This window comes from Bubalus bubalis, chromosome 9 (assembly GCF_019923935.1).
Source record: "Bubalus bubalis isolate 160015118507 breed Murrah chromosome 9, NDDB_SH_1, whole genome shotgun sequence".
NCBI lineage: Eukaryota > Metazoa > Chordata > Mammalia > Artiodactyla > Bovidae > Bubalus > Bubalus bubalis.
The window spans coordinates 43022108-43048724 of NC_059165.1; the positions used below are offsets into that span (position 1 = coordinate 43022108).

The 26617-nt window shown below is 41.9% G+C and overlaps 2 long non-coding RNA genes across 4 annotated transcripts in view; both read left to right on the top strand.

Annotated features, from left to right (window-relative positions):
- The window catches only part of LOC112586855, a 168279-nt gene that overhangs the window by 74047 nt on the left and 67615 nt on the right, over positions 1–26617 (top strand). The window lies entirely within an intron of this gene.
- On the top strand, positions 1046–6492 carry LOC123335024. The gene is made up of 4 exons (XR_006553254.2): positions 1046–1200; positions 2064–2124; positions 5975–6069; positions 6251–6492. It is a non-coding gene; the product is annotated as an uncharacterized LOC123335024 (long non-coding RNA).

A 26617-nucleotide genomic window follows, 5' to 3' on the forward strand; every position in this document is an offset into this window, starting at 1 on the left:
GAACATCTGTCCATAGTTCTTTACATACTCTGTCTACCAGATCTAATACATTGAATCTATTCATCACCTCCACTATATAATCATAGGGAATTTGATTTAGGTCATACCTGAATGGCCTAGTGGTTTTCCCCACTTTCTGTAATTTAAGCCTGATTTTTGCTATAAGGAGCTGATGGTCTGAGCCACAGTCAGCTCCCAGTCTTGTTTTTGCTGACTGTAAAGGGCTTCTCAATCTTCAGCTACAAAGAATGTAATCAATCTGATTTCAGTATTGACTATTTGGTGATGTCTGCACAAGGACATTACTACAATCATCCCCTCTCAACTCCATCGCTGAAGTTTCTCTAATAGGTCATTCCTATTATCAATGGAACAGGTTATTTCTCACATCTAAAGTTTTATTGACCTTCCTTCCCCTATGTCCTTATCAGTGGCATTCCAATTTTTGTTCCCTTTTACAGGAGAATTCCCTGGAAGAATCATTTATGCTGTTGTCTCTAGTTTGTTTTTTTCTCCCCCTTCCCTCTTAGCCTATTCCGTTCAGTTTTTTTGTTTTTAACATCCTGCTCAATCAGTAATCAATGACAGTTGACTTCCCCCTGCTAAAGCCAGTATTCACTTCTGATTCCTTATTTTCTGCCTAATTGGCAGCATTTGACACCATTGATCACCACCACTTTCTTGAAACCCTTTCTTTGGGATAACATTTCTTTCCACCTCTCTTAAGGGCCATTTCTCAGTCTCACTCACTGGTTTATCCTTATCTCGACCCTAAATGTTAACATACTCCCTGACCCAGTTCTTGAACCTCTCTTTTTCTTTTTTTTTTTAAGATAGTGTTATTTATTTATTTGGCTGTGCTATGTCTTTCTTGCTGCATAGGCTTTTCTCTACTTGTGGTGAGTGAAGGCTACTTTCTAGTTGTGGTGGGCAGGCTACTCATTGTGGGGGCTTCTCTTGTTACAGAGCACAGGCTTCAGGTGAGCAGGCTTCAGCAGCTATGGCTCAATTGTTCAGGTGCATAGACTTAGTTGCTCCACAAAATGTGGGATCTTCTTAGACCAAGGATCGAACCTGTGTCTCCTGCATTGGTAGGTGGATTCTTTACCACTGATCCAGCAGGGAAGCCCTTGAACCTCTTTTTTTCCTACCTCCATTTCCCCTACTTTCTCATCCAAAGCTCTAGCTACTATTTGCATGGTAAGCACCCCAAATTTATATTCCCAGCCCAATCTTTGCCCGTACAGTCTATGTAATTGTCAATTTGACCTAACAAACATTTAAGTTAAGGATGTCCAAAATTGAGTTGCTCCCTTGTGCTCAGCTGCTTTTATTACTTAGAATTGTTCCTTACCCTGTTGGTTTCCGTCTTAAAGTAAATGAGTGTTATACTGCTACTTGCACAGATTTTACACATCACTGGGCATCATGTAGGGTATGAGGATACTTCCCACATGGTCTCTGCCCTCAGAGTTTAAACTTTAATAGTGAAGATGTGGTATAAACCAATAGCTGTCTCCCAGTCACCATTCTTTCATTCTGTCTTTAGGAATCCCAAGCTTTATCTGGGCTCCCTGATGCCTAAAGGCAGGTTGAGGTTGGCAGGACAAGACAGGAAGGATATTGTACCCAAACACCATGGAGCTGCCACAGCCCTGGGCTGCTTACACTGCTGTGGGAGAGAGAGGTGATCTCTCTTGTTTAAGCTGCTGATAGATTTCATAGCAGCCACATTGGCATCCTAAACTTGGAAATAAGAATTTGAGCAAGGATTTCCCCCCAGTATGAGATGGAAGGGAGGTAGGGGCAATTTTGGACCTAGGCAGGTACTTTGGGTTGGTATAAGACAAAAGGAAGGTGTGGGGACCAGATGAATTTTAGAGCTTTGAACTGCCTGAAGTCATTAACATTTAGACCATATTCTAGCCCCCCAAAAGCCTGCAATCACCATTCAGCCCAGCTAGTTTGTCAACTTTCATAAACAAAGAAGTGATTTAAAATATTTAGCTGTTGTTAGCAGCATGAAACCCTTTTTGAAACTCTTTTTAACTAATCTCATGCAGAACTGAAGATGACGACAGAGGATGAGATGGTTGGTTGGCATCGTCGACTCAGTGGATATGAGTGAGTAAACTCTGGGAGTTGGTGATGGACAGGGAGGCCTGGTGTGCTGCAGTCCATGGGGTTGCAAAGAGTCAGACACTACTGAGCGATTGAACTGAACTGAACTGATGCAGAACTGAAATATACAGTGCCCAATGGGCAGGTCTGCTCTGGCTGGAGGGAGACCACATTCTCTGTTCGTGGGCTCTCTGTGAAACACAGTTTAATGTATTTATGCATGTATTTTATTGGAGTATAATTGCTTTGCAGTGTTGTGTTAGCTTCTGGTCTGTAATGATGTGAATCAGCTATATGTATACATATATCCTCTCCCTCGTGGACCCCCCTCCCATCCATCACCATCCCACCATTCTAGGTCACCATAGAGCACCAAGCTGAGTTTCCCTTGCTTTATAGCAGATTCACACAGGTTTAAAATTACTTATCTAGTTTAATTCCCGGAGAAGGCAATGGCACCCCACTCCAGTACGCTTGCCTGGGAAATCCCATGGGCGGAGGAGCCTGGTACGCTGCAGTCCATGGGGTCGTGAAGAGTTGGACACGACTGAGCAACTTGACTTTCACTTTTCACTTTCATGCATTGGAGAAGGAAATGGCAGCCCACTCCATTGTTCTTGCCTGGAGAATCCTGGGGATGGGGGAGCCTGGTTGGCTGCCATCTATGGGGTCTCACAGAGTCGGACACAACTGAAGCGACTTAGCAGCAGCAGCAGTTTAATTCCCTTATTTAACAGATGGGGAAACTCAGGCTGAGAGAGATTTGCTGTGAAACCAGAAGTTTCACCTGTTCCTTCACCTATTTGGGTTTTGCTTTCCTCAAATTTAAAAACAAGCTTGAACTAATTCATCTCTGACCTCTCTTTGGTGAGGAATGAAGGAAACATGGACTGCACAAAACTAATATCAATTAATCAACTGCTATGTGCTAGTGTGAAAAAACACAGACTTGGTGTTGTGTTTGTATCAGGTAGTCCAGGCACATCTGATTTCTGATATTCCAGCAATTGCAAGGTAAGAAATTTCAGTACAACAACTGAGTTTATAATGGGCCTGAGCTCACTTTTCCTAGCAATAGACATGGCAGGTAAGTTTACACACCCTCACTTCTTTTAATTAGCTCATCTCTGTGTGAAGTAGCCAGAGAAGTCCTTCCTATTTACAACTAAACAGACTCTTGGCAACTGCTTTGCACAAAGTAACAACAAGCAAATGACATAGTCAAGACTGAAATCGAGGTCGAGTGCTCATTATGACAACTCTTCTTAAATGATATGTGTATGAACTCACACAAGACCTTATAAATATATATGGATCTGGCCAAAATTATTGCAGAGTGTTTTGTTTTCATTATTAATAGCATATGCACATAGTACCTATCTGTACCCAAGGGAGAAGGGTGTTAAAAGGTGACAGGGTTCTTCTCCCTGAGTGTGAGATACTTGGCTTCTGAAAGTAGCTTCAAGAGGCAATTGTCAGATGCTATGATGTGCAAACAATTAGAGAAAATAATTTTTTAAGGAGAATTTGGTAGAAGACAGTTAAATCCTGTATTTCATTCAGAATTCATACTTGTACTATCCACTCTTTTCTGTTGTCTTCGTAACTCTGATATATTGAGGATGACCGGAAGCATTAATCTGTGGCCATTTCATCTGTCTCCTTTTAAAAAGAAAGGTCATTGAACCTTAAACTATATTAAACATTCACTTTTTATGGTCAAATTGAGATTCTGCACAAATATAGCTAATGAAATTTGTAGATGATCTGCTGTCTGGATTTATATGGGAGGCTTTGATTGAAAATGAGCTATAAAGCACATGTTGAGTGAGCACCACACCGCTTCCACCTGCCAGGCAGCTATTTCTGAAACAGTCTTCATGTCCTATTTCATTGTATAAGTGCGTGTTGGTGACTGAATGAGTCAAATGTGGAATTTGCCAACTCTTTTTCCTCTGATCTCTGATTCTTGCCACCCTCCAGCCAATTTCCATCCCCTTTTCTCATCTCCTCTTTCCAAACTCTACCCTTATGTGATTGCCCATCTGATGTCTAATGGACAGTTCAGTCAACATGTTAGAAACAAAACTTTTGGTCTTTAGCATCACACAGTTCTTTTCCAATCTTCCACATCTCAGTAAGTGGAGCAACCCATCATGGTACTCCAGCCAAAAATGTAGGAGTCGCCCTTAATTCTTTCTTCACTCACCACAAATTGAATCTATTATTAGCAAGTTGTATTCAGGTCACCCTCTATGGTATTTCCAAACTGAGGTTCTTCTCCCCATCACACTCGTTCAAGGGGCTCCCAAGCAGAAAAGTCAATTTCACGTGTGAAAAAGAAATTCCTTTGGTGTGGACACATTGTCTGCTGCTGCTGCAGCTGCTAAGTCGCTTCGGTCATGTCCTACTCTGTGCGACCCCATAGACCGCAGCCCACCTGGCTCCCCCGTCCCTGGGATTCTCCAGGCAAGAACACTGGAGTGGGTTGCCATTTCCTGCTCCAATGCATGAAAGTGAAAAGTGAAAGTGAAGTCACTCAGTCGTGTCCGACTCTTCACGACCCCATGGACTGCAGCCTACCAGGCTCCTCCGCCCATGGGATTTTCCAGGCAAGAGTAATTGTCTAAAGGCTGCTATTTTTAGCTTGAATCAGCTCCTTTCCAAGCTGGGCCATGGCTGAATTTTGACCCGTGTCCCCTGGGTTGGGCATATTTGTTGTACTGTGGGGTCTAGGCGGCACACTGCCACCTGCTGGTCCAAGCAGCCACTCCCTCTCACCAGGTCCTCTTCCAATTCCCTATGCATCTCCTTTTCCAGTCTTGTTCCTCTACAGTCTTTTGAACACATCATGGTAAAATCAGTCTTTAAAAATCATATATCATGTTATTTTGCTTTTGTAGTTAAAATCCTTCGTTGCTTCCCTATTATGCAGTTGAAACCCAGAATGATTGAAGGCCCTCCACGACCCTTGACCACCACTCTTTCCACTCTTCTTGGACACACGTGCCCTTCCTAGTCTTGAATGTGGAAGGCTCTTGCTGCCTGGGGGCCTCTGTAACATCTTTCTGTATTTTTAGTGTAAAGCATTTTATTGAAGTGTAGTTTGTTTACAATGTTGTGTTAATTTCTGCCATACAACAAAGTGACTCTGTTATACATACACACACATATATATATTATACACTTTTTGATATTCTTTTCCATTATGGTTTATTATAGGATATTGAATATAGTTCCCTGTGCTATACAACAGGACCTTGTTGTTTATCCATTCTATATAGAATAGTTTGCATGTGCTAATCCCAAACTCTGAGCCTTTGCATCTTTAGATGATTGATGCTTCCTCTTCATTTTGTTATCAGCTTAAATCTCACATCTTTATGGGGAGTTTTTCATGACCCAGTAAACTCAGTACACCAAATTCCCTGCCACCATCTCTCTCTCCTTGTTACATCATCACCCAGTTTTATTTTTCTTCACAGTCTTGAACACCATCTGAAATTTGTTTACTGTCTACTCCTTACAGATTATAAAACTCCTTTGGGGCAAAGAAGTTGTCTGAATTCTTCATTGTTATTTCCTTAGTACTCAAATGGGTGTGTGGCACACACTTGGCACTCAAATACTGATTGAATCACAGGGAGGGGGTGGAGTCAAAATGTGCAGTTAAGGACCAGTGGAGAGGATAATGACATGCAGCAAGCATATTGGAAAAGCTGATTAAAAATACATATTCATAGAGCAAACTTGAAGATAAGTCCATCTTCCCTCTCTCCCTTCATCCTTTTCCTGTGGTCTTTCACAGGAAAGACCTGTGTATTTATGTGTGTGCTGGATCATTTGCTTTCAGGGGACTCTTGACTGTGAATAATTCCCCTCCCAAGTGGAGAGTAAGACCTTCGGACTGAGAGAACTTTCTGCATAAGGACTCCTCTTGGCTCCAAGGTTGGACCTCTAGCTGTCATTTGCTTTCCGGGCACAGTAGAGCTAAGTAGCATTGTTTAACCTTTTGGAAGCTGTGTATGAAATTTACATTAGTGGGGTGTTGCTGTTCAGTTACAAACCGTTTATCCCATGAATATCAATGTGGCTGTTTGCTCTGAGAAATTATCTTCTATCTTTTCAGAGGAGCTGAGGAATCCATAAAAATGTACAGAGGAGAGAAGAGACAGCCCCACTTCCTCTAGCATTGCTGGGGAGAATGGAGAGCAAGGTGACCTCTGCACCTAGGAAGAGGGCTGTGGAAATACTAATTTTCCCTCCCCCGGGGCAATTTTGAATAAATATTTTGGTTTAGTTATTTTAAAATATATGAGTGTCTATCACAGAGCCTTTTAAAAAGTAGACATTTAATAAATATCTGCCCCATCAGCTGTTTGATATTTAAGAATACTTATTAAACAGAAAACTCATTCAGTAATTAAGAAGAAATATGAACATGCAATTAAGGTAATATCATCCCAAATCTATAATTCATCACTAAGGACTTTAAAAAATTTTCTATTTGAGTAGATGCAAATGACCAGAAAAGGGACTTAAAAAAATCAATAGACTTTATCTTCCAGAGCAGTTTTAGGTTTATAGCAAATTGAGCTGAAAGTCCAGAGAGTTCTCATTTGCCCCTTTCCCTTGCCTCCCCTCAGGTTCCTCTGTTAGGACATCTCACATTACTAACATTTATTCTACAGTTGATGACCCAATATTGATACATTATTGCTAACTAAAGTCCATAGTCTTTGTATAAGGACTAACTCTCTGTGGTATATGTTCTATGGGTTTCAAAAAATATGTAATGACATGTTTCCATCTCTGCAGCATCATGCAGAATAGTTTCTGTGCCCTAGCCATCCTCCATGCCTCCTCTCTCATCCTTCCCCGCCTCTCCCACTGAAACTCTGGCAATTGCTGATTTTTTTGCCTTTAAAAAAATGATGGTAAAATAAACATACAACTTACCATTTTAACCAATTTTGAGCATACAATTTAGTTTTATTATAACTAATACAATTATAACCAATTTTGAGCATACAATTTAGTTTTATTAACTACATTCAACCACTAATCTTTTTACTGCCTCTATACTTAAACGTATTTTCTAGAATGTCTTGTAGTTGGAATCCTACAGCCAATCCTTTCCAAGTTGGCTTCTTTCACCAAGAGTGCATTAAAGGGGGCTATGGTTTTAGTCATTTTATCTGAAATGGTATAGATGCTGAAGACTTTAATCATCAGGACTTCCATCATGGACATAGCTCCAGCAGACATGCTGTCTGGAGTGAGGCTGGCATTGGCAAGGGATAGTGGAGAAACTTGGAAACTTAGATTTCAGTGTCAATCGTTTAGCTAAATGATTTAGAGTAGCTAACTTTTATTTACATGCACAGACTCTTGTTAACTGGTGATTCTGTCCTTTTAAATTTCATGCCATCATTGTTTCTGTTTATTTGGATATTAAACTTTATGTCATCTTTTGTATTTTAAAATGTCTGTCTCCCCTCTTTGTAAAAGGGATTCAAAGTGGCTTTGCTTTTTCTAATGAAATAGAGGAAGAAAACTGAAATGATAAAAGTATTAGCATCAAAATCGTGTCATAGTAGTTAATCTTTTTGGTGAGGGCAATTTTTTGTTAGTAAGATGAGAGTACTTACAGAGTAAGTAAGATCTTTGTCAGTAAGATCAGAGTTCCCTGACAGACTTAAAACCAGAAAGTGAACTGTTCCTTCACTGTGCCATTATTTGGGTGATCTGAACTTGTAATAGGGGCAGGGAGTAGGTGGTAAGATAAAAGGAGGGAGAAGGAGGCTGAGTTGAAGGAAATGCTGAAGATGCCTTGGTGTTACCAGTCCCCACCTAGTGGTGATAATGAAACAGGTACACAGGTGGTACAGAAACAGGATGAGTTAAAGTATCTGAACCTCCTGTGTGCCTGGCACTGCGGTGGATGCTGGAGATTCAGGGATGAACAGAATCCAGCTCCTGCCCTAATGAGCTGACATTCCAGTGGGGAGTCCTATAGTAAACAAGAAAATGAAAATGAATTTAAACTTGGGAGGGCTGGGGAGAAATGTAATGAAGAGAAACAGAGTGAACCTTCCAAAGTGGTCCTGTGGGGTCTACTTTAGATAAAGTGGTCAGGGCAGGACTCTTGGGGGTGGTGATATTTGAATAGAGAGTTCTTAGTAATGAGGGTGCCAGCTATGTGTAGCTTTGGCAGGAGATTATTCCAGGCAGAGGGGATATCAGGTACAAATCTCTTAAGGCTGGAATTAGGTTGGCATTTTCAAGGAACAGAAGAAGACCGATCTAGTTAAAAAAAAAAAAAAAAAAACACGTGAAAAGGGATAAAGATTGAGTTTGGAGGGGCAGACAGAAACCAAATGATGAATAGGTTTGTAGGCCAAGCAAGGAAAGGAGCTTGGAATTTATTCTAATGTGTTAGGAAGCTACCTGGGGGATTTGTGAAGGGCAATGATATGATTGTGTATGTGGTGGTGGTGGGGGCGGGGGGCTTCCCCTGGTGGCCCAGTGATTAAGAATCTGCCTGCCAATGCAGGAGATGCAGGAGACACAGTTTGATCTCTGGGTCAGGAAGATCCCTTGGAGGAGGACATGGCAGCCCACTCCAGTATTCTTGCCTGGAGAATCCCATGGACAGAGGAGCCTGGTAGGCTACAGTCCATGGGGTCACACAGAGTCAGACATGACTGAGTGACTGAGCATGCACACATGTGTGTGTATGTATAGAATATCTTTTGGCTGTGCCCCATAACATGTAGAATCTTAGTTGCCTAACCAGGGATTGAACCTGCATCCTCTGAATTGGCAGCACAGAGTCTTAACCACTAGACCACCAGGGAAGTCCTCAGACTTTTTTATTTTTAATAAGACAGTTTTGTAGTAGAAATTGACTGGAGGGAAAGAGGCAAAAATAGAATAAGGAGGCCAACTGGAGGCTGTTTTGACTGTCTGTGTGCAAGCTAAGCAAGGCCTGCAGTAAGGGGATGAGCAGCGGTCGTGGTTTCCTACAGGATGTGAAAGTAGAATAGACTCGCTGATGGATAAGAGACTGGCGATGTGCCGGGGTCCAGCCCCGGCTGATCCAGGGTATTCGAAGGGGAGACGGCGTTGGTGACTTATTTAAATATTCATCAAAGATATAAAGAGTAATAGAATGAGGATAGCTCAGTAGGAAAATTCAGTGGAGAAAAGAGGCTAAGTAGCTTGGTTTACACAGAAAATCAATATAACCTGTGACACCAGGTTAGCTCTGACCATGGAGGCCGCAGGCGCCCTCTCGAATAGCGGAGGGTGCCCCACCTTAGACACCTTCTCGAGTGGGTCTTAGAAGCCCAGGCAAATAAATGGTCGCAGAGGACCTCCGCGCTCCAGATGGAAACTTCAGTCGGAATGTGAAAAGAAAGAATGACATGGGGAGACCAAGCTTTGGTGAGCAAGGCCCGTAGCTTTATTTTCAACTGGGGCTTTTATACCCTAGGTTACACATAGAGGATAATAGGGGATGTGAAATCATGCAAAGTCAGCAGTCTTTGATCCTTATCAAAAACCAGGGTTTCTTTCCTGAAAATTTATCGTATACAAATGGTTTAGGTGATTTACATCATCTTCTGGCCAGAAGGCCTATTAACATTTTATGACTCTTGACAAAGGTTTGTCAACCGTAGACTTATTTTCTCTAAGAGTAATTATTTTAAGGTTTGGCGCCATCTTCCAAAGGTGTTAGATAAAGTTGCATTCCTATAGGGCACAGGTGCAGTGGGTTTATAACAAAGGAAAGAATTTATTACCTTAAGGGTCTAAAGTTGCTAACAGCAAGGCCACTACTTATTTTTTCTACATACCAACTATATTAATTAATACACATTCAAGGATACAATACAGGGGATGTGGAAACTTGGCAGCAAGCATTGGCTCATCAATTAAATCTTTTACTAGTTTTATTCTGACAGTTTCTAACCCTCTGAGAGGCTCTAAGCTATTTGAATATCTTAAGCTTCCCGTGCCTCTCTGTAAACAATCGTATGCATAGCTGTAGGAGTCCGGGTAAACGTGTCAGGCGAGTTAGAGAGCTATCTGAGGGGGTTGGATTTAAACACTCCTAATGCCCAGGAACTTTATTAATTGGAGCTGTAAGTTAACTCTTTGTCAGAGAGAGTGAGATGGTGGTGGGGGACAGCCCCCAGTAAAGTCAGAGGTGAGAGCACAAAACAATAAAGTAGGCAGACTCTGGTTTTTGGGGGGTAGATGCTCAAGAATATCCAGGGGGACTCCTGAGGTTCGATCCCGCCTTTGCGTATGCCAAGCCTCCTTCTTCATGACCTTTGCCATGAGTGGAGTGCCTCTCGTCGGCTCCCAGCAGCAATGCATGGGATACAAAGGCACTGAAGGTTCAGAAGGAGAATCTCTACATCTTGCTAGAGTGAGAGGAAGTCTTGCTGGGTTTGAAGGATGGCTAAGAGGAGACGATAGGAAAGGACATTGCAATTGGGAACTGCCATGAGCAGAAGCACGGATGCAGAGAGGTGAGCATTATGTTTAGAAAAATGCAAAGTGAGAGTCTGGAGATTACTTGAGAAAAAGAGGGTGTGGAAAGTCTACAAAGGGAACTAACTTAGGGCTAGACTGGGAGGGGTCTTCAATGCCATGTGCAGATATTTGATTTCTTAGAGTAGGCAACAGGGGAGCTGTATTTGTGAGAAGTGTGCTTAGTGGCAAGCAACTGAAACTTGCTAAGTATCTTAAAGAGGAATTTAATTTTCTCTTATTCTTAAAAGTCTGGGGGGAGTCAGTTTGCGATGGTAAGGCTGCTCGTGCCTGCAAGGACCCTGGTACTCTCTTTCATCTTTAATATGTTGACTTTCATCCTCAGGCTTATCACCTCCTGCTGCCTGGTTGTCTCCTGTACCAATGTGGGCATTATCTGCACCATGGGCAGAAAGAAGGGACCAAGAGGGAAAAAATAGCAAAGACTGTGCCAGTCCCTCCTCCTTTGAATGTGGTAAAATTTATGTAACATAAAATTTGCTATTTAACTATTTTAAATGTATAATCTAGGGGCATTCAGTTCAGTTCAGTTCAGTCGCTCAGTCATGTCTGACTTTTTGCGACCCCATGAATTACAGCACGCCAGGCCTCCCTGTCCATCACCAACTCCCGGAGTTCACTCAGACTCACGTCCATTGAGTCAGTGATGCCATCCAGCCATCTCATCCTCTGTCGTCCTCTTCTCCTCCTGCCCCCAATCCCTCCCAACATCAGAGTCTTTTCCAATGAGTCAACTCTTTGCGTGAGGTGGTAAAAGTACTGGAGTTTCAGCTTTAGCATCATTCCTTCCAAAGAAATCCCAGGGCTGATCTCCTTCAGAATGGACTGGTTGGATCTCTTTGCAGTCCAAGGGACTGTCAAGAGTCTTCTCTAACACCATAGTTCAAAAGCATCAATTCTTCGGCGCTCAGCCTTCTTCACAGTCCAACTCTCACATCCATACATGACCACAGGAAAAACCATAGCCTTGACTAGACAAACCTTTCTTGGCAAAGTAATATCTCTGCTTTTCAATATGCTATCTATGTTGGCCATAACTTTCCTTCCAGGGAGTAAGCGTCTTTTAATTTCATGGCTGCAATCACCATCTGCAGTGATTTTGGAGCCCAGAAAAATAAAGTCTGACACTGTTTCCACTGTTTCCCCATCTAATTCCCATGAAGTGATGGGACCGGATGCCATGATCTTTGTTTTCTGAATGTTGAGCTTTAAGCCAACTTTTTCACTCTCCACTTTCACTTTCATCAAGAGGCTTTTGAGTTCCTCTTCACTTTCTGCCATAAGGGTGGTGTCATCTGCATATCTGAGGTTATTGATATTTCTCCCGGCAATCTTGATTCCAGCTTGTGTTTCTTCCAGTCCAGCATTTCTCATGATGTACTCTGCATATAAGTTAAATAAGCAGGGTGACAATATACAGCCTTGACATACTCCTTTTACTGTTTGGAACCAGTCTGTTGTTCCATGCCCAGTTCTAACTTTGCTTCCTGACCTGCATACAGATTTCTCAAGAGGCAGGTAAAGTGGTCTGGTATTCACATCTCTTTCAGAATTTTCCACAGTCTATTGTGATCCACACAGTCAAAGGCTTTGGCATAGTCAGTAAAGCAGAAATAGATGTTTTTCTGGAACTCTCTTGCTTTTTCCATGACCCAGCGGACATTGGCAATTTGATATCTGGCTCCTCTGCCTTTTCTAAAACAAGCTTGAACATCAGGAAGGTCATGGTTCACAAATTGCTGAAGACTGGCTTGGAGAATTTTGAGCATTACTTTACTAGCGTGTGAGATGAGTGCAATTGTGCAGTAGTTTGAGCATTCTTTGGCATTGCCTTTCTTTGGGATTGCAATGAAAACTGACCTTTTGCAGTCCTGTGGCCACTGCTGAGTTTTCCAAATTTGCTGGCATATTGAGTGCAGCACTTTCACAGCATCATCTTTCAGGATTTGAAATAGCTCAACTGGAATTCCATCACCTCCACTAGCTTTGTTCGTAGTGATGCTTTCTAAGGCCCACTTGACTCCACATTCCAGGATGTCTGGCTCTAGGTGAGTGATCACACCATCATGATTATCTGGGTCATGAAGATCTTTTTTGTACAGTTCTTCTGTGTATTCTTGCCACCTCTTCTTGATATCTTCTGCTTCTGTTAGGTCCATACCATTTCTGTCCTTTATCGAGCCCATCTTTGCATGAAATGTTCTCTTGGTATCTCTAATTTTCTTGAAGAGATCTCTCGTCTTTCCCATACAGTTGTTTTCCTCTATTTCTTTGCATTGATCACTGAGAAAGGCTTTCTTATCTCTTCTTGCTATTCTTTGGAACTTTGCATTCAGATGTTTATATCTTTCCTTTTCTCCTTTGCTTTTCACTTTTCTTCTTTTCACAGCTATTTGTAAGGCCTCCCCAGACAATCATTTTGCTTTTTCGCATTTCTTTTCCATGGGGATGGTCTTAATCCCTGTTTCCTGTACAATGTCATGAACCTCATTCCATAATTCATCAGGCACTCTATCTATCAGATCTAGGCCCTTAAATCTATTTCTCACTTCCACTGTATAATCATAAGGGATTTGATTTAGGTCATACCTGAATGGTCTAGTGGTTTTCCCTACTTTCTTCAATTTAAGTCTGAATTTGGCAATAAGGAGCTCATGATCTGAGCCACAGTCAGCTCCTGGTCTTGTTTTTGTTGACTGTCTAGAGCTTCTCCATCTTTGGCTGCAAAGAATATAATCAATCTGATTTCGGTGTTGACCATCTGGGTGATGTCCATGTGTAGAGTCTTCTCTTGTGTTGTTGGAAGAGGGTGTTTGCTATGACCAGTGCATTTTCTTGGCAAAACTCTATTAGTCTTTGCCCTGCTTCATTCCGTATTCCAAGGCCAAATTTGCCTGTTACTCCAGGTGTTTCTTGACTTCCTACTTTTGCATTCCAGTCCCCTATAATGAAAAGGACATCTTTTTTGGGTGTTAGTTCTAAAAGGTCTTGGAGGTCTTCATAGAACCATTCAACTTCAGCTTCTTCAGCGTTACTGGTTGGGGCATAGACTTGGATTACTGTGATATTGAATGGTTTGCCTTGGAAACGAACAGATATCATTCTGTCATTTTTCAGATTGCATCCAAGAACTGCATTTTGGACTCTTTTGTTGACCATGATGGCTACTCCATTTCTTCTGAGGGATTCCTGCCCACAGTAGTAGATATAATGGTCATCTGAGTTAAATTCACCCATTCCCGTCCATTTGAGTTCACTGATTCCTAGAATGTCGACATTCACTCTTGCCATCATCTCTTGTCTGACCACTTCCAATTTGCCTTGATTCATGGATCTGACATTCCCGGTTCCTATACAATATTGCTCTTTACAGCATTGTACCTTGCTTCTATCACCAGTCACACCCGCAGCTGGGTATTGTTTTTACTTTGGCTCCATCCCTTCATTCTTTCTGGAGTTATTTCTCCACTGATCTCCAGTAGCATATTGGGCACCTACTGACCTGGGGAGTTCCTCTTTCAGTATCCTATCATTTTGCCTTTTCATACTGTTCATGGGGTTCTCAAGGCAAGAATAGTGAAGTGGTTTGCCATTCCCTTCTCCAGTGGACCACATCCTGTCAGACCTCTCCACCATGACCCGCCCATCTTGGGTTGCCCCACGGGCATGGCTTAGTTTCATTGAGTTAGACAAGGCTGTGGTCCTAGTGTGATTAGATTGACTAGTTTTCTGTGAGTATGGTTTCAGTGTGTCTGCCCTCTGATGCCCTCTTGCAACACCTACTGTCTTACTTGGGTTTCTCTTACCTTGGGTGTAGGGTATCTCTTCATGGCTGCTCCAGCAAAGCACAGCCACTGCTCCTTAGCTTGGACGAGGGGTATCTCCTCACCGCCGCCCTTCCTGATCTTCAAAGTGGGATAGCTCCTGTAAGCCCTCCTGTGCCCATGCAGCCACTGCTCTTTGGACGTGGGGTTGGTCCTCCCGGCCGCCGCCCCTGACCTCGGACGCGGGGTAGCTCCTCTCGGCTGCCACCCCTGACCTCGCATGTGGGGTAGCTCATTAGTAATACATAATGCTATGCAACCATTATCAGTATCTACTTCCAAAATGTTTCCATTACCCTAAGTAGAAATGGTGTAACTGTTTATCAGAAACTCTCATTCTTCCCCCTACTCACAGCCTTTGGAAACCTCTAACCTACTCTTTGTGTTTGAGTTTTGTGACAGTCTCTTTTGATAAGGAAAATAAATACTACCAAAAATCTCTGTTCCATAGCTTTATGACTGATATTTTTATATTGCCTTTTTGGAAATTTCCTTTTCCTCCACACCTTCCCTTCCCCTCCCTCCTGTCTCCTCTTGACCTTCCTTGGTTTGTCATTTAAGGGCATTGTTGAAGACCAGGATGGTCTCTGGAGGTGGATGATTTGGAAAGAATATAACAGATTCTCAGAGTGAGACAAAAATAAGAGCAGAGGCCTGTATACAAAGATAAGTGGAGGAAAGAAGGCATACAAGGGTTCTGGTCACCAATTCTGATTCGTGAAAGGGTTGGCATTCCCAGGCCATCAAGCAGTTCTTTGACATCAGCTGGTTGTCCTGTGGTCCAGCTCAGTTTTTACACTATTTTCCTGGAGATGGCATCACATTCCACAGGCTAAGGGCTCAGTTCTGTAAGATTGCACCTGCTCGCCACACTGCAGATGCCAGTTGCAAGTTCAGGTTGTCACCTGAGCTTCTGAACAACTGACTATAGATTAGAGGTTCTAACAACCCTCTTCTTGGGTTCTCCTTATCTGCTAAGAGTGGTCACAGAACTCAGAGACACATTTTATTTACTAAATTATTGTTTGCTGTTCAGTTGCTGAGTTGTGTCTGACTCTTTGCAACCCCATGGACAGTAGCCCATCAGGATCCTCTATCTATGAGAATTCTCCAGGCAAGAATACTGAAGTGGGTAGCCATTCCCTTCTCCAGGGGATCTTTGTGATTCAGGGATCAAACCTGGGTCTCCTGCATTGCAGGCAGATTCTTTATTGTATGAGATTCTTTACCATCTAAGCCACCAGGGAAGACCTTATCAAGCAAGAAGTAGGGGTGGCTAATGCTCAAAAGACCCGAACTCTTGGATGGCTTGGGGGAGAGATTTTAAAGGTGAGCTGAGGGGAGAGGGTTATGGGGAACAGGGTCAGCTAGTGCACATTTGTTTCTGATTGGTGGGTGACAAAGTAACCAGGTGAGGCCACAGGGCTTAACATCATCAACCTTCAGGCTCCAGCTGGTCTGGGGACCATGTGCTCAGAGTCACACTCCTTCTAGTTGGGGTCTAGTTTCTATAAACTAAACAACTGTGGGATGTGCATTAGACTTTATCTTTACCTTTGAGACATAATTAGGAGTCCCTGAGACTAATTTATTGTTTGAGTTTATGGATGTATCACTGCCTGATTGTCCTTTGTTTCTGCATTCTTTAATTTTCCCCATCAGCTGCTTGGGCTTACTTGTCTCTCTCTGCTCACAGATGCCCTAGGATACCACAGTTCATTCCATGTTTTTTTTTTTTTTCTCCCCTAATCAGTATGGTAAGTAGGGCATGCCCTGGGGTCCTGTCACCTGGAAGTCCTCTACATATGTCTTCAGTTCAGTTCAGTTGCTAAGTTGTGTCCAACTCTTTGCGACCGCATGAATCACAGCACGCCAGGCCTCGCTTCAATTCAACCTCTAGTCCCTCTTCCTTCCCTAAATGTCAGGAAGTGGGTGGAATGGGCAACTGAACATTCCAACATCTAATTACATGCTTGTGTTGACTGAAACAAAAAATGTACAGCCTAGTAGTTGAAAATTATGTTTCTTTGGTGGACAAAACTGAGGACTTAAGCCTGGGACATAGCCCCTCAGATATCTCTGAGGGACTACTCTGAAGAGGTAAGGGAGGTACCCAGTTTATGTGAAAAATACCAGGTAATGGAACATCAAAAGGTTACTGGTAATTAAAGAAAATCAAACATCTCAAGTTAAGGAATTCAGGGCTTTTGTGTGTTATGTGAAGATGCAGCAGCCTGGGCTCACTGAAATCATCCCTTTCATTTGCACCTCAGCTATCTAGAGCCAGCATGCTGCTCTTTTCCATCCTGAGTGCCTTCAGGGTACATCCTTGGGGGTGGGGGTGGCTGCAGTGACTAAGGGCTTGGCAGCAGGCATCGAGCTAGTCTCCATCTTGAGTTCCCTCAGGGCTCCTGGTCCATGCTGCAACTCTTGATGGCTACAACATCCTTTATTTACTTACTTGGCAGGCAACATTTTTTCATTGATAATTGGTTCTCCTAGCAACAAGCCTTCATCCCTAAGTGTGATCTAAGTCACTCATTAACATAACAAAACAGCTTTGTTCCCTCATCATTTGGGATATTCACTCAAGTATTCTGTGCTAGACCAGAGAGGATGACCAAGTATGTATTTCTTATTATAAATCATAATATCACAGCACAAGTCAGGGAGACTTTAGTAGATAGTTGGGTGTGAGGTATGGAGGGAAGTGAAGGGTTGGGGGTAGCATCAGGCTGAGAGATAGACCAGAAAGAGAGCAAAAAAGAGGTAAGGAGTATGTTTGACCTGATGCATTGGATCTCCTTGGACTCACATGAGAACTTATTTCTACTTTCAGAACAGTTTCTTTGATTTCAGCCTTTCTTTTTTCTTTAATTACAATAACTGTGGCAAGATTTGGCTATGGAATTTACTTGGGCCTCTGATAGATAGATATTTACAAAAGGGAAACCATATTACTAAGAAAGGGAGTATTTCCTGCCTTATCAGTAAACAACGGATGTCAGAGTCATCAGACATTGCAGCCTCTACCAAAGGTGAGCTGGTGAACCCTGAGGGAACTCAGGAAGGAAACTGAATATCTGCCATCTAGCAACCATCAGACTGCCAACACTCCCTATGGTGGCTTGGGATGTAAAAACACAGGATACTGGCCCCAGAAAGCTGAGGTATATCAAAGGAATGATTTCAGTGAGCTCAGACTCTTGCATTTTCCCAAATATAGAAAAAGCACTAAATTCCTTATGTTGGTTTTTCTGATTTTCTTTAAGACTAATCTTTTGATGTTTCTACTACCTACCCTTTGTTGCAAAACTCCTATATATCCTAGCTCCCCATTCTCCCTTGCCTCCTTGAAGTAGTCCTTTCAGGGTCACATGAGATACTGCCTCTTGGGCTTGAAGTTCTAAAAAATCCCACTGAATGAAACAGAACTCTCAACTTTGAGGTTGTGAATATTTTTAAAGTAGACATCATAAATGATTTTTTTCATTGCTAGGATTTTTTCCCGCTATATATGTGGCTTTGCTTGTGTGTTCTTGGGGCCTAAGAGGCCAGCAAACAAAGATTTCATTTTCATTCATATCTTTATCCATCTCATCCCTCCCATCCCAACCTCCAGAAGTGGGCCTAGAACTTTGCCAGAGGAGGCAAGTTCTCATCTGCTTGCAAGAGTTTGCTGTTTCAATACAAGAAGACTTTCCCTACTCTGGACCAATCACCATTTGGGGCTCTGCTTGGATGTGTCCTTTCATTAAGAAGCATTCCATGTGTATCATTTCTTTTTAGATTCTGCATTTACGCAGTACCATTCGCTATTTCTTTGTCTGACTCACTTCACTCAATATGATCACCTCCAGGTCAGTCCATGTTGAATGCTGCCCAACCCTCTTCCTCACATGTCCTTCTGGGGCTGCCAACATAGGTCCTCTGTTCATCTGATCATAGCACATAGGGTTTCAAATGAGGTTCAGTTTGGAGTTGTTTCCCTGGGCTCATGTTTCTCATCCATGTGAGACTTTGAGTCAGCCGCTTTCTCTCTCTCAACCTTGTTTATGTTTCATCGATTAATATTCTGTCAGCTAATACTCCCAACACATGTCTGCATGTGACCATTTCCCCACATCCTTGCCAACGATGAACATGATACTTAACGGTATTACACAAGTACCAAGGACTAGGAACTCTTGCAAGTCTTAAATGAAACAACATATACATCTTGCTTTGTAACCTCAGGTGAATTATGTAACTGCCATGTGCCTTACCTCCTCATCTTTAAAATGAAGATAATACATATTTCCTTCAGATCTGTTGCCTGGAACCCATAATAGGCACTGAATACTGCATATTTCATATAGCAAGTGAGCTGCCCAGATTTTGCTCATGTAAAACATCTAATAAACTGCAGTTATTATTTTGGCCAGAAGATTATAAACTTGGAAGGCAAAGGCTATGTCTTATTCATCTTGGATATCCTGGTGTTTAGTACATTGGCATGCCTGTAGATCTTTATGATTATTTGTTAAATGGATCCTCTTGAATTTCCAGCATCCCTGAGGAGCTGAAAAGAGAGACGAGCCTGGGACAAATATCTGGGAGGCAATCAGAGCTCCTTGTCAAGGTGGAGAAGTCAGTGTAGCGGGAATCCTCAGAATTGTCAGTAGCACTAGACCATTCAGGTATGACCTAAATCAAATCCCTTATGATTATACAGTGGAAGTGAGAAATAGATTTAAGGGCCTAGATCTGATAGATAGAGTGCCTGATGAATTATGGAATGAGGTTTGTGACATTGTACAGGAGACAGGGATTAAGACCATCCCCATGGAAAAGAAATGCAAAAAAGCAAAATGGCTGTCTGGGGAGGCCTTACAAATGGCTGTGAAAAGAAGAGAAGTGAAAAGCAAAGGAGAAAAGGAAAGATATAAACATCTGAATGCAGAGTTCCAAAGAATAGCAAGAAGAGATAAGAAAGCCTTCTTCAGTGATCAATGCAAAGAAATAGAGGAAAACAACAGAATGGGAAAGACTAGAGAGCTCTTCAAGAAAATCAGAGATACCAAAGGAACATTTCATGCCAAGATGGGCTCGATAAAGGACAGAAATGATATGGACCTAACAGAAGCAGAAGATATTAAGAAGAGATGGCAAGAATACACAGAAGAACTGTACAAAAAAGATCTTCACAACCCAGATAATCATGATGGTGTGATCACTGACCTAGAGCCAGACATCCTGGAATGTGAAGTCAAGTGGGCCTTAGAAAGCATCACTAAGAACAAAGCTAGTGGAGGTGATAGAATTCCAGTTGAGCTATTCCAAATCCTGAAAGATGATGCTGTGAAAGTGCTGCACTCCATATGCCAGCAAATTTGGAAAACACAGCAGTGGCCACAGGACTGGAAAAGGTCAGTTTTCATTCCAATCCCACAGAAAGGCAATGCCAAGGAATGCTCAAACTACTGCACAATTGCACTCATCTCACATGCGAGTAAAGTAATGCTCAAAATTCTCCAAGCCAGGCTTCAGCAATACCTGAACCATGACCTTCACGATGTTCAAGCTGGTTTTGGAAAAGGAAGAAGAACCAGAGATCAAATTGCCAACATCTGCTGGATCATGGAAAAAGCAAGAGAGTTCCAGAAAAACATCTCTTTCTGCTTTATTGACTATGCCAAAGCCTTTGACTGTGTGCATCACAATAAACTGTGGAAAATTCTGAAAGAGATGGGAATACCAGACCACCTGATCTACCTCTTGAGAAATGTGTATGCATGTCAGGAAGCAACAGTCAGAACTGGACATGGAGCAACAGACTGGTTCCAAATAGGAAAAGGAGTTCGTCAAGGCTGTATATTGTCACCCTGTTTATTTAACTTATATGCAGAGTACATCATGAGAAATGCTGGGCTGGAAGAAGCACAAGCTGGAATCAAGATTGCTGGGAGAAATATCAATAACCTCAGATATGCAGATGACTCCACCCTTATGGCAGAAAGTGAAGAGGAACTCAAAAGCCTCTTGATGAAAGTGAAAGTGGAGAGTGAAAATGTTGGCTTAAAGCTCAACATTCAGAAAACAAAGATCATGGTATCCGATCCCATCACTTCATGAGAAATAGATGGGGAAACAGTGGAAACAGTGTCAGATTTTATTTTGGGGGGCTCCAAAATCACTGCAGATGGTGATTGCAGCCATGAAATTAAAAGATGCTTACTCCTTGGAAGAAAGGTTATGACCAACCTAGATATCATTTTCAAAAGCAGAGACATTACTTTGCCAACAAATGTTTGTCTAGTCAAGGCTATGGTTTTTCCTGTGGTCATGTATGGATGTGAGAGTTGGACTGTGAAGAAGGCTGAGCGCCGAAGAATTGATGCTTTTGAACTGTGGTGTTGGAGAAGACTCTTGACAGTCCCATGGACTGTAAGGAGATCCAACCAGTCCATTCTGAAGGAGATCAGCCCTGGGATTTCTTTGGAAGGAATGATGCTAAAGCTGAAACTCTAGTACTTTGGCCACCTCACGCAAAGAGTTGACTCATTGGAAAAGACTCTGATGCTGGGAGGGATTGGGTGCAGGAGGAGAAGGGGACGACAGAGGATGAGATGGCTGGATGGCATCACTGACTCGATGGACATGAGTTTGAGTGAACTCTGGGAGTTGGTGATGGACAGTGAGGCCTGGCGTGCTGCGATTCATGGGGTCACAAAGAGTCAGATATGACTGAGCGACTGATCTTATCTGATCTTATTCTCTGATTTCTCTCCATCATGCCTTGTCTCTCTTGGTTGAAAACTGTATGCCAGCTTCTGAAAGAGGTGTCCATTGTCTTTTTGGCCTTTTCATTTTTGGGTGATTAAAATATCTTGGAAGTTTTCCACACTTGGTGAGGGATCAAATTGCTTCTATTCCTCTCACTCTGAGGAGGCTTCAGGGGAGGAGAGTACATGGGATCAAAAGTGAAAAATGCCCCAGATGACAGTTTTATTCCACCAGGCAGTCTCTGCAGATGGTAGAATGATCCAGGTCTAAATCTGAGTTTTGGTCTTAGTAAGTAAGTTGCTTCTCTCTGAGCTTTACTTTACTCATTGCAAGATGTGACTTTGTCCCCTACCCTTGCTCCAATGTGATATTACCTGGTAATCCTTTCAGTATGGGTAAAGGTGCTGCAACTTCTAAATATAAAAGGAAATCCATTTGCATTACTGAAGATTAGATTAACTGTATCTGAAATACAGAAATAATGGCATAAAGAAGATAAACATTTGTGCGTTTTTCCTTTAAAGTCCTCCTGTTTGCAGGGCTTTAAAGGACTTTAAAAGGACTCTTGTCCATGGAATTTTCCAGGCAAGGCTTTGCAGGGCTTTGCAGTCCTTTAAAGCCCTGCAAACAGGAGAACCAGGGTACCCAGTGGTATAATTTAGTCCAAATCTAAACTTCTGAAAATTAGGGGTGGGGAGAAGGCAATGGCACCCCACTCTAGTACTCTTGCCTGGAAAATCCCATGGACGGAGGAGCCTGGTAGGCTGCAGTCCATAGGGTCGCTAAAAGTTGGACACAACTGAGTGACTTCGTTTTGACTTTTCACTTTCATGCATTGGAGAAGGAAATGGCAACCCATTCCAGTGTTCTTGCCTGGAGAATCCCAGGGACAGGGGAGCCTGGTGGGCTGCCGTCTATGGGGTCACACAGAGTCGGACATGACTGAAGCGACTTAGCAAGGGCAATACATCCTAATTTGAGTCCAAAACCTGAGAGCCAGGAGTGCAGATATCTAAGAGAAGGAAAAATGGATGTCTCAGTTCAAGCAAAGAGAGCAAAATGTGCCCTGACTCTGCTTTTTTGTTCTATTGGGTGGATTGGATAATGCTCACCTGCACTGGTTGGGATCATGGGTTGGCTGATGCTTGCTTGAATTGGTGAGGGAGGTCTTCACTCTATGGATTCAAATTTTAAGCTCTTCCAGAGATATCCTCACAGATATGCACAGAAATAATATTTTACCATCTATCTGGGCATCCCCTTTCAAGTTGATTCATAAAAGTATGCATCTCATACAGCTAATGAATCATTGGGCTGAAGTTGGAGTCCAGTTTTTCTGTTCCCTTCTTTCTTCTTTTCCTCCTCCTGTTTCATTCTTACACACACAAAAACTATTAAATGAATTTTAGGAGAACTTGACAGAAAGAAATGGAGGTGAACTTGAAGTTAATGACCTTTAGGTAAATATTTCTTAGACTGTATAATGAGGATAATAATGTACCTTTCTTGTAGCTCCGTTGCACAGAATCCATAATACATGTATAAAGCACCTTGACCAATGTCTATTTAATACTAGGGTGTGAGTTACCTATGATGTGCATGCATGCTCACTCGTGTCTGACTCTTTGTGACCCCATGGACTATAGCCCACCAGGCTCCTCTTGTCCATGGAATTTTCCAGGCAAGGATTCTGGAGTGGCTTGCCATTTCCTACTCCAAGGGATTTTTCTGACCCAGGAACTGAACCTGCATCTCCCAAGTCTCCTGCATTAGCAGGTGTATTCTTTACTACTGAGTCACCCGGCAAGCCCTGATAACCATGATGATGCCAATATAAAAATCTAATAAAGTTCAAACATCAGATTTATTATTTTTGTCAAAATATAAACCTTGAAAGTCAGGGACTGTGTCTTACTCATAAAGGCTTCCTGGTGTCAAGCACAATGTCTAAAACTTAATCACTATTTGTTAAAAATTGTTGAATGTTAAAAAAATAAATAAAATGAGGTGAAACATTAAACAGTTTAGATTCATTATTTTTTAATCTCATATTTGAATTATGTCCAGTATTCATTGACTCATGTCCTTCTTTCAAAACATAATTAGTTACTTTTTAATACATTTTATAATATTTAAAATATTTCACTAAGATTTATAAAATTTCTATGAAGATTTATATTTCCCAACCCTAATTCCCAGTGTTATTTTTATTAGTACTATATTTAAATTGGTTCAGTACTCACCCCACGTTGTTTTATCTGAGCTGCTTCTGCATAGCTGAGGTCTATTTTGATTTCTGCCTTCATTGGCTGGATTTCATCATTTCATCAGAAACAATTTTTCATTTTATTCTTCAAGAAAATGGGTCAGAAATTATCAGAGCCTCTGAGTTTTTTCTGCCTCCAAGTTTGAAAAAAAAAATTTTTTTTTTTTCTTCTTGAAGTTTAATTGTTTAACCATGGTAGTCGTTGGTGTCCATCAGTTCTTTCAGGCTTTCTGGAATATGGTATATCCTGTCCATCTGTACTTTTCCAGTTTATTTTATTTCATTAAACAATTTTCATTAGTACATAGTTAAATGATTTATTCTTTTGTTCCATATGTAGGCATTGTTACTTGTGTTAGTTTTCTGGTACATCTAACAGTAATAAAGTACCACAAACTAAGTGGTTTGAAACAAGGAAAATTTATTCTCCCACAGTTCTGGAGGCTGCTGCTGCTGCTGCTAAATGGCTTCAGTCGTGTCCGACTCTGTGTGACCCCATAGATGGCAGCCCACCAGGCTCCCCCGTCCCTGGGATTCTCCAGGCAAGAATACTTGAGTGGGTTACCATTTCCTTCTCCAATGCCTGAAAGTGAAAAGTGAAAGTGAAGTCGCTCAGTCGTGCCTGACTCTTAGTGACCCCATGGACTGCAGCCTACCAGGCTCCTCCGTCCATGGGATTTTCCAGGCAAGAGTACTGGAGTGGGGTGCCATTGCCTTGTGGAGGCTACTAGCTGAAAAGAGGGATCTTAGTGGTGTTGATTCTCCCTGAGGGCATCTCCTTTCCTTTCTCCTCTCCTAGCTTCCGGTGAAGGTTGGCAGTCCCTGGTGTTCCCTGGCTTGTAGGTGCAGTGCTCAAATCCCTGCTTCCATGTTCCCTAGGCTGTCCTTCCATAGGTGTCTCTCTATCTTCACACAGATTCTCTTCCTAGTGTCCCTGTTTTCTTGTATAAAAGTCAGATTAGATTCCACCTACTGTGTGATCTCATTTTAACTTGACTACATCCGCCGAGACTATTTACAAATAAATTCACATTCACAGGTACTAAACAGTTAGGACTTTAATATATGTCTTTGGGGAACACAGTTTAAACTATAGCGCTACTCCAGAGATTTTCTGTCTTTAGGATATAAAAACAGGCTGTTGTTATTTAGTCGCTAAATTGCATCTGACTCTTTTGCAACCCCATGGACAACAGCCCGCCAGGCTCCTCTGTCCATGAGATTTCCCAGGCAACAATACTGGAGTGGGTTGCCATTTCCTGCTTCAGGGGATCTTCCTGACCCAGGGATCAACCTGGGGCTCTTGCCTTGTCTCCTGAATTGCAAGAGGATTCTTTACCTCTGAATCGATGGAGAATCTGGGACAGGGGATGATAAATTGAGACATTGGGATTGACATATACACACTACTATATATAAAACTGATAACTAATAAGAACCTACTGTATAGCACAGAGAATTCTACTCAATACTCTAATGACCTATATTGGAAAAGAATCTAAAAATGAGTGGATATATGTATGTATATATTCTCTTTGCTGTTCAACAGAAAACTAATACAACATTTTAAATCAACTATACTCTAATAAAAAAAATAAAAATTTAAAAAGAATATAAAAAGAGCTTTCTCTTATATAATATCTGCTCTTCATAAACTTCATTTCCCCCCTCCATATCTACCATGATTACCTTGTCTTTCTTCTATGTCCTGAATTTCTCTTTCAATTTTTACCCATTCTCTTTCTTGCTGTTTCTAATTTACTCATTAGTTTTAAAATAGTATTATTTTAGTTAGGTTATTAATTTTTTTTCTTCCATTGGCCATATCCCTTTATATTTAATTCTGTAGAGTATTGGTGGGACTTTGAGAGGTTTTATTTTCTGTTTATTACTTTCAAATAATCTTATTCTCATTAATCTTTTCCTCTGGACAAAGCACCTGGGAATGATCCTTGGGGCATGTTTTCTGTGAGATCGAGATATTAATCTTTTTAACTTCTTTCTCATGCTGTATTTTCTTAGATATTTTCACATTAAAACCTCAATCCCTGTTGCATGACTGTTGCTTAAAAGAGCTGCTCTGTAGACTGCCTACAGCCTGAGAGAATTCTCCCCACCCTCTTTCCACCATTACCTGAGACTTGACTTATCTTCCAGCTACAGCTGAAAGGCTCAAGGCCTGTGTTCTCTCTCCCTCTCTCTATTCTGTGTGTGATGGGGGAAGGATTCAGCTGAGGTCAGGTGCAGTCTTTCTTAGAGGTATTGGTTTCTGTTCCTTTTCCTTAAATATCATTTTCTGTCCTATGCCCGGAATTGCTCCAGTTAATGAAGCATACGGCGATGCCTTCTAGATGATTCCCTCACTTGAGCGTGGAGTTCAGTAGCCTATGGTTCTGCACCAGTGGACCATGCTACTGTTCACTTCCTTTTCATTTCTCCTAACTAGTGGTATTTCTAAGTACTTGGTGGTGGTGGTTTACTCACTAAGTCATGTCCTACTCTTTGCGAACCCACGGACTATAGCCTGCCAGGCTCCTCTGTACGTGGGATTCTCCAGGCAAGAATACTGGAGTGGGTTGCCATTTCTTTCTCCAGGGGATCCTCCCAACCCAGGAATTGAACCCAGGTCTCCTGCATTGCAGGAAAATTCTTTACCAACTGAGCTATGAGGGAAGCTCTAATTACTTCCTTGAGGTCAAAAGAGACAAAAAGGATACTGTTCTTCTTGCATTTCTTGTCCAATTTGGGAACATTGAGGGACATTCTTAGGACTTTCACTACCCTCTGGGGATAGGACAGGAGCCAGTCTTCTTCCTTCCTTCTGCCTTGTAGAGATCTTGACGTTTGATTTCCTTGTTTGGTTGTGGCTGATTTCTTTTCAGCACTTGTTTTTCTTGATTTTGTTGTTTCTGAGAGAGGAGAGACTCTCTGAATCTGTTCCCTCTATCTAGACCTGAACATGTGTCTTGAGCTTTTCAGTTATGCCATAATACGAGCTGGTGATTTTTCCTCTAATAAAATGGCAGGAACTTTAGATATTTTTTTTTAATTTGCATCATGTCTTCCTACCTTTCTC